Genomic DNA, 8,732 nt, shown 5'->3' on the forward strand with positions numbered 1-8,732 from the left:
GATGCTAAGTTGGCCATTGAGCATGGTACAACTACTGGATTGGGGCAAATGATTAAGCTGGAAGACAACAAATCCAGGGATGGTATAGGGTATTCTTCTGGCGCTTTCGACAAGCATGGGCTGTTTAAGAGTGGTGGATTCATCCACACTGTTCAAGATGAGGAAGCTGCTGCTATTGTGGAAGAGGATGCAAATGAAGATTCTGGCAACTTTGTCATCCCTGGAGGGGTCTGCAATAATTGGGTCGTTGTTGACGTTCCAACAGTTATCCATAAGTCAAAGTAATGTTCATTGTGTTTAAAAACCCTTCTCCCATGCCAAAAGGAAGAGTGATGACATTGTTGGCTCATAAATACAATGATACTTTCATTCAATAAATTCATGTTAAATGCTTGTTTTTCCGATTATTTTCACTTTTTGCTTTTGCATGAAATTGGTGATCACATAAAACCTTAAAAAATAGAATAAAATCAATCTTTTCATCTGCATAATGATTTGCCTTGTTTGAATTCTAAAATTTCTTTTATATCCAAAATCATTATGCAGGTTGATCAAATTTATTGAACATAATGATCCAACACCATCTACCAACTTTGAGTTCCCTATATTTGAGGCAGAAGAAGATGATGTTGAAGAGATTCCTGACGAAATCACCTGTCTACTTGAGCACGAAGAGAGAATCATTCAGCCGCATCTTGAGAATTTGGAAACAGTCAACTTGGGGTCTGAAGATTGTGTGCGCGAAGTGAAGATTGGGGCACTCCTGGAAGAATCTGTTAAGAAGGGGTTGATTGAGTTACTACGAGAATACGTCGACGTCTTTTCTTGGTCATATGAAGACATGCCTGGTCTGGATACTGATATCGTGCAACATTTCCTGCCTTTGAAGCCTGAGTGCGTGCCTGTAAAGCAGAAACTCAGAAGAACTCATCCCGATATGGCAGTGAAGATCAAAGAGGAAGTTCAGAAGCAAATCGATGCGGGGTTTCTGGTGACTTCTACATATCCTCAATGGGTGGCCAATATTGTTCCCATGCCTAAGAAAGATGGAAAAGTTCGAATGTGTGTGGACTATAGAGACTTGAATAAAGCTAGTCCGAAAGATGATTTCCCTCTACCACATATTGATATGTTGGTAGATAATGCAGCTAAATTCAATGTCTTCTCGTTTATGGACGGATTTTCCGGATATAATCAGATTAAAATGGCACCCGAGGATATGGAGAAGACAACATTCATCACACCTTGGGGAACATTCGTTTATCGAGTGATGCCCTTCGGTTTGAAGAATGCAAGAGCCACGTATCAACGAGCTATGACTACCTTGTTTCATGATATGATGCACAAGGAGATCGAGGTATATGTTGATGATATGATTGCAAAGTCAAGAACGGAAGTTGAGCATGTAGAGCACTTGTTGAAGCTTTTTCAGCGTTTGAGGAAGTTTAAACTTCGTCTGAATCCTAACAAGTGTACATTTGGAGTCCGTTCCGGCAAGTTATTGGGCTTCATTGTCAGCGAGCGAGGTATTGAGGTTGATCCTGCAAAGGTCAAAGCAATACAAGAGATGCCTGCGCCCAAAACTGAGAAGCAAGTCCGAGGTTTTCGGCCGCTTGAATTATATTTCCAGATTTATGTCCCACATGACTGCCACATGTGCGTCGATATTCAAGCTCCTTCGGAAAGATCAGTCTCATAATTGGACCGAAGATTGCCAAAAGGCCTTTGACAGTATGAAAGTGTACCTGTCTGAGCCGCCGATTCTGTTTCTGCCTGTTGAAGGGAGACCATTGATTATGTATCTGACAGTTCTTGAAGACTCAATGGGTTGTGTCCTTAGTCAGCAAGACGAAACAGGGAAGAAAGAATATGCTATATACTACCTGAGTAAGAAGTTCACTGATTATGAGTCTCGATACTCGATGCCTGAGAAGACATGTTGTGCTTTGGCTTGGGCTGCTAAGCGTTTACGCCAGTATATGATAAATCATACGACTAGGTTGATATCCAAAATGGATCCAATCAAGTATATCTTTAAGAAGCCTGCTTTAACTGGGAGGATTGCCCGTTGGCAGATGTTGTTGTCTGAGTATGATATTGAGTATCGAGCTCAAAAAGCAATAAAACATAGTATTTTGGCTGACCACTTGGCACATCAACCAATTGAGGATTATCAGTCAGTTCAGTATGACTTCCCAGATGAGGAGATTCTGTATTTGAAAATGAAGGATTACGACGAGCCTACGCTCGATGAAGGGCCAGAGCCTGGTTCCCGTTGGAGCATGGTGTTTGATGGCGTTGTAAATCAATATGGAAATGGTATTGGGGCAGTGATTATTACTCCTCAGGGCACACATTTCCCTTTTACAGCAAGGCTAACTTTCAAATGCACGAATAATATGGCTGAGTATGAGGCCTGTATCATGGGATTGGAAGAATGTATTGATCTTAGGATCAAGCATCTTTATGTTTATGGTGATTCGGTCCTTGTTGTTAATCAGATTAAGGGTGAATGGGAGACGAATCAGCCTGGCCTCATCCCATATAGAGATTATGCAAGAAGGATTTCAACATTCTTTACTGAGGTTGACTTCCATCATATTCCTCGAGATGAGAATCGGATGGCAGACGCACTTGCTACACTTGCTTCGATGATCATGGTGAGACTCTGGAATAAAGTCCCCAATATCACTGTGATGCGCTTGGATAGACCAGCTCATGTATTTGCAGTAGAGGAAGCAAAAGATGATAAGCCATGGTATTATGATATCAAGTGTTTTCTTCAAAGCAAGATTTATCCACCTGGGACATCTGTGAAAGATAGAAAGACTTTGAGGAGATTATCAGGCAGTTTCTACCTCAATGGCGATGTGCTTTATAAGAGGAATTTTGACATGGTTCTGCTCAGATGCGTGGATAGACACGAAGAAGTCCTGTTAATGACTGAGGTCCATGAGGGTTCATTTGGTACTCATTCCAATGGATATGCCATGGCTAGAAAAATGTTGAGAGCAGGCTACTATTGGCTGACAATGGATACTGACTGCTGCAAATATGTGAAGAAATGCCATAAGTGTCAGATTTATGCAGATAAGATTCATATTCCCCCGACACTTCTGAATGTGATTTCATCACCATTGCCTTTCTCTATGTGGGGAATTGACATGATTGGCATGATAGAGCCGAAAGCATCCAACGGTCACAGATTTATTCTCGTAGCAATTGATTACTTCACCAAGTGGGTCGAAGCGGCAACATATGCAAATGTGACCAGGCAGGTGGTTGTGAAGTTTATCAAGAATCAACTCATATGTCGTTATGATGTGCCAGATAAGATCATTACTGATAATGGATCTAACTTGAACAACAAGATGATGAAACAATTGTGTAGCGAGTTCATGATAACACATGATAATTCTTCCCCTTACAGACCCAAGATGAATGGGGTTGTTGAAGCTGCTAATAAGAATATCAAGAAGATTGTCCAAAAGATGGTCGTTATGTACAAAGATTGGCATAAGATGCTGCCATTTGCTTTGTATGGATATCGTACAGATGTCTGCACGTCAACAGGGGAAACCCCTTTCTCTCTTGTTTACGGCATGGAGGTTTTGCTCCCAATAGAAGTGGAGATCCCATCAATGAGAGTCTTGATGGAAGCCAAGTTGACTGATGTTGAATGGATTCAGAGTCGTTATGACCAACTGAATTTGATAGAAGAGAAGAGATTGACTGCCATGTGCCATGGTCAGTTATATCAGCAAAGGATGAAGAAAGCTTTTGATAAGAAGGTCAAGCCTCGTGTGTTCCGAGAAGGTGACCTTGTGCTCAAGAAAGTTTTGTCTTTCGCACCCGATTCCAGGGGCAAGTGGACTCCAAACTATAAAGGTCTATATGATGTTAAGAGAGCCTTTTCAGGTGGTGCTTTAACACTTACAACTATGGATGGGGAGGATTTCACTCGTCCTGTGAATTCAGATGCAGTCAAGAAATACTTCGCCTAAAATAAAAATAGAATAGCTCGCTAAGTTGAAAACCCGAAAGGGCGGCTTAGGCAAAAATGAGCGTCTCGGTGGATTGAAAACCCGAAAGGGCGATCCAGGAAAAATTTAGAGACATAAAAAATAAATATATATCCCGCTAGATTGAGTACCTCACCCTGGGGAAATCTAGGCAAAAATTAGGGATTTGGCAAGTAACTGCATCCTGACAAGACTTTGTTCTACAGCTGTCATCTGTCAGAAATTCCCGCTCAGTCATCGTCAACTGAAGTTTCAAATACATCGGATTTAGAGTTGGTGGAGAAATGGTCATTATGTTCAATGTAGCCCTTTTCCAATATATATCACCAATTTCAAAATTGTAAAGATCCATGGAGTCTTGCCATTTGCAGACTACCATTCTATCAAATAAATTTGAGCCTTTATCCAATCCTTTGCACTCTTATTTGTTTCTATTTAAACAAATGTTTTGCATGTTTTAATTGAGAAATATCATTGTTTTAAATAATTAAAATTTTCATAAATTGTTTTTAAACAAAGTGAACATTCACAATGACAAAAAAGGATACTTAGGGACATCGTCAGTGCTCTCCCAAGAACGGTATGATTCCCAAAAGGGTAAGACATTGGTTCATATTCCCAGTGTAATCGTATCCTCTTCATTTACCTTTCAGGTTGTCTCTTCCGCAGGCACAGAAGAAAGTTGTACCTCCCACCAAATCCCCAGGGAGTTTGGGAGTTCTGGGCGTGATCTCAATCTTCTAGATCCCCATTGAGTATGGATTTAGCATTTTTTGTGTTATCAATTATATGGTTGTCATCCCTTGTGTGGATTGACCTAAAATCCCTTATAGATTGATAAATTGAATATGTTAATCTTCCCGAAGGAGTTGGTTTTCCCTCACTTCAAGTAAGAAATTCCCCTCAGAGTGAGCCGGAAATCCCCGGTATAAGCGGAGTCATCATCAAGTTTGATTTGTAGCCTTTCCCCTGTGGACTTGTCTACTTTTGATCTCCAACAGATTTGCTCTTCGACCATCCTCAACAGGGTTGATCCCACTTTTACTCCCCAGTATGGTCACCATCAGGGTATCTCCAGTAGTTGCCTACGGATAATCCCTGAATCGGTCATTAGCAGTACTTCCCTAGTGGAATTGCCTGATCAGAGCCCGTTTGTGGTTTCCTCCTGAGCAGAGTGGTTGATGAAGATGTTTATCCTTCCTTCCCCAGCGGAGTAGTGTCCCTTCCTCCTCGGCAGATGTGATTTCTTTAGCAGTGTAAGGAATGTGGTGACATTGGAACCTTTTGATTGGTGGTTGTCCCCCACAGAGTTTCATCTCCCTCTCCGATAATTTCCCCAATAGAGTTGAATCCTACGGAGGATTTTATCCGTGCGTCGATATTGTCCCCAGCTGGAGTGACTGATTCTCCTTGCCCTACAGAGATCTTTATTTCCTGGTATCTTTTGCCCCCATCAGATTGGATGTTCTCCAACGGGCTTGGCTTTCTCTCTTGAGATGTAGTACCAGATTTTTGTTCATTTGATTCTTGGACCTGGTTGTGTTAGATATGTCTGTTTGTCAGAATTCATCATACATAAACTATGCATATATGCATAATCTTAACATTCAGATATTCATGTTGCATTCTTTTCCATATATCTTTGATTGTTGTTTCCTGCTATTCGGTGATACGTATTTCCCCAAGCAGATAATTGTGTCTGATCTCCCCATATAGAGTCGGCCCCATAGGCGTGTCTATCCTTTCTTCCATATTCTCCACTGAGTTATGTTCTTGTGGATGATTGTTGTTTCTGTTTCCTCCCAACACGTATATTGGGATGGAGTTCTCCCCTGAGTTATATCCTCATTGGGATAAATCTTGTTTCATTGTGTCTTTCTAGTTTGTTTCTAGACTGACTGCTTTTGTTATTTCCCCTGCACTTCCCCATAGTTTAGATGAATGATTGCTCAGTAACCAGCAATTGTCCATCTTCTTCCCCGGCGGAGTCTGTGGCCTTCTACCCGGTAGCCGGTAGTTGTAAGTCCTATTTCTGCGGTTTTCTACCCTCATACCGGTAGTTGTAAACCCCATTTTATCCCCTCGCGGAGTTAACCGTTTTGTTCACCCTAACCGATGACGGTTACTCTTCCGTGGTTTTCTACCTAGTTTTGGTAGATGTAATCTCCTCTTTGACGGTTATCTTTATCCAATATTCGGTATTGATATTCCTTCACTTTTTGAGTATATCTCCCAGTAACCGGTGATATATCTCCCAGATCATTGCCTTTGTCAATGTTCCCCCCAGCGAGTCATCTTTCATTTTACCCTTGGTTAGTAATGTTTATTCTCCCTTTGATTGGTTATCATTTTATACCTAGTATTCGGTATCCCGATGTCCTTTGTTTTCGGTCGATTTATCCTTTATTAACCCAGTAACCGGTTGTGGATAATCTTCCGTGCGAGTATATTATCTACGTCCTGACGGTAATAGATAATATATCTCATGCGCTCTTTGGTCGAAGTTTTTTTGTTCTTCCCTAGTCGAGTAAGATTCGTATCCCTTTTGCGGAATCGAATGCCCATCTTGTAGTCGAGTTTGCTTTTTCAGCTCTCCCTTCGGATGATGATTGTCTTGGAAATATTCCCCAAGTCACGCTTGGTTGGTCACCTATTATATGCCCAGTAACCGGTATCCCTGGTGTTCCTTCCTTTTTGCTCCATATTATAACTTTTGGTCCCCTATGGAGTCAGATCTCCTGAGTCGAAATATACCTTTTTAGGTCTTCCTCAGATGATTTTGGATGTTTGATATCTCTCACCCTCATACCGGTCTTAGATATTCACTCTCCCCGAGCGTGTTGTTCTCTCACCCTTGTACTGGTGTTCTGATCACATGTCTCCTTGAACTTAATACCCAGTAACCGGTAATACCTCATTCTGTTGTTTCCTCAGATGAGTCCTCGTTGGACATTCCCCAGTGAAGTCCCTTAGTGGATTTTCCCCATTTGAGTCCGGATTTTTATCCGAAGTATCCTTTATGGATAGTTTTTGCTATACTGGCATATTACCCAATACATACATCTTTGAGTCAGCTCGAGTCTTTCCATTGATTTATTTTCATGGAATTCCCCTCGTGTCTCTCGGTAAGTCTTAAGCCGTTACTTGCTCACGCATTTTATTCCCTTTCTTATCCCCATAAGAGTCGCCAGAGTCTCTATCCCATTTATGAGTGTATTACTCGTATGGATTGTTAGTTTCTCCTGATTTCTTTTTCCTTTGTGGACACATATCCCCACAAAGTATTACCCTTTTGCATATGGCGCATCCTGCGAAAAATCAACCGGCGAGCCTAAAAATAAAAACACACAGAGCCGCCACTAAACGTTATTTATCCCAAGATAGGGAAAGGAAACGCTCAGAGAAACCTGGAAAGGAAATGGTCTCGCGACCAGAGAGAAAGGGTAAGGGAGTCGGTTACGCAAGGGGAAGGTATTAGCACCCCTCACGTCCTAGGTACTCCTAGGGATCCACGTCCTAGAATAAAGAAAAGGTTGCTAAACATCACACACACACACGGGGAACGCAGGTGGGATTAAGAGGAACGGGCTCGATAAGGTATCGCACCTTATGCCTACATATCTTGTCTGGAACAAGAATCAGAGCCACTGTAGTTCGGCTTACGCACGCCAAACAACACAACACATACAAACAAGCAAGGGTGGCAAACATGGAGCCCGACAACCACTTGATGGAATTATGTCGGCATCCGAACCAAAACACGCACAAAACGGCAAACTTGGAGCCCGACAGCCAATCACTGGGCTTACGTCGGCATCCGAACCAAAACACCAAACAGCACAGTCAGATAACAAGTAAACGCACGCAAAAAAGAAAAAGGTTGCCCGGAGTGGTCTCGCACGACCACCTGCCTACATACCTCGTCTGGCACGAGGATCAGGGCGATGTAGTTCCCCTGAAAGGGACTAAATTGCTAACCAGAAACCGGGGAAAGATACACAACTAGGGAGCTGAGACTCGAGCCTAATGTTGTCATGCATCGTCAACCCTAAGTTCGGTTTTCTATCCTACTTGCATAAGCAAACTAACCTAACCAGGAAAGAAGCTAGCACACAAGCATACAATCATATATCATCAAATGAGAACAGGTATCTCAAACAAGCATGTCAATCAGATATCCACATAACACGCACTATAGCCAAACAAGGGGCTCAATCAATCAGGTTTGACTGCCTAAGCAATCGTCTGTACAGGCTGTGTTTGCTCTTAACCTTGCCATTACGAGGCTAAGGTGAAGCAGATGAAAGGATGAAGTGAGGATCAGACCTCACAGCTCTTATCCCTAACCAGGGAGAGCTGACAAATGAGCATGGGTCCAGAATAGGGGAACCCTTCTATACTCGATGACTCTGACACAATGTGCACTGCACAAGATCTTGGGCTTTTGATCTCAATGCTACAACCACGTAATGGGAGCAAGGAGAAGACTCACTGAATAGTGGGGGACAGGTTGCTTGTCCCTACCTTCCACCAATTGCCTTCTTTGAAGGACTTTTCCTGCTTGGGCTTGAAAAATAAACATACACAAGCATTGCCTCTTAAGGAGGACTTCAGACAATTTGCCCGGCCCGGTAACAGCCGGGTCTCCAGACTACATGAAGTAAGAAGGTTATACCTCAAATGCAAGTTGCTTAAGCAAAGCAAAGCAAT

The sequence above is a fragment of the Lathyrus oleraceus genome, chromosome 5 (assembly GCF_024323335.1).
Source record: "Lathyrus oleraceus cultivar Zhongwan6 chromosome 5, CAAS_Psat_ZW6_1.0, whole genome shotgun sequence".
In the NCBI taxonomy this organism is placed as follows: Eukaryota; Viridiplantae; Streptophyta; class Magnoliopsida; order Fabales; family Fabaceae; genus Lathyrus; species Lathyrus oleraceus.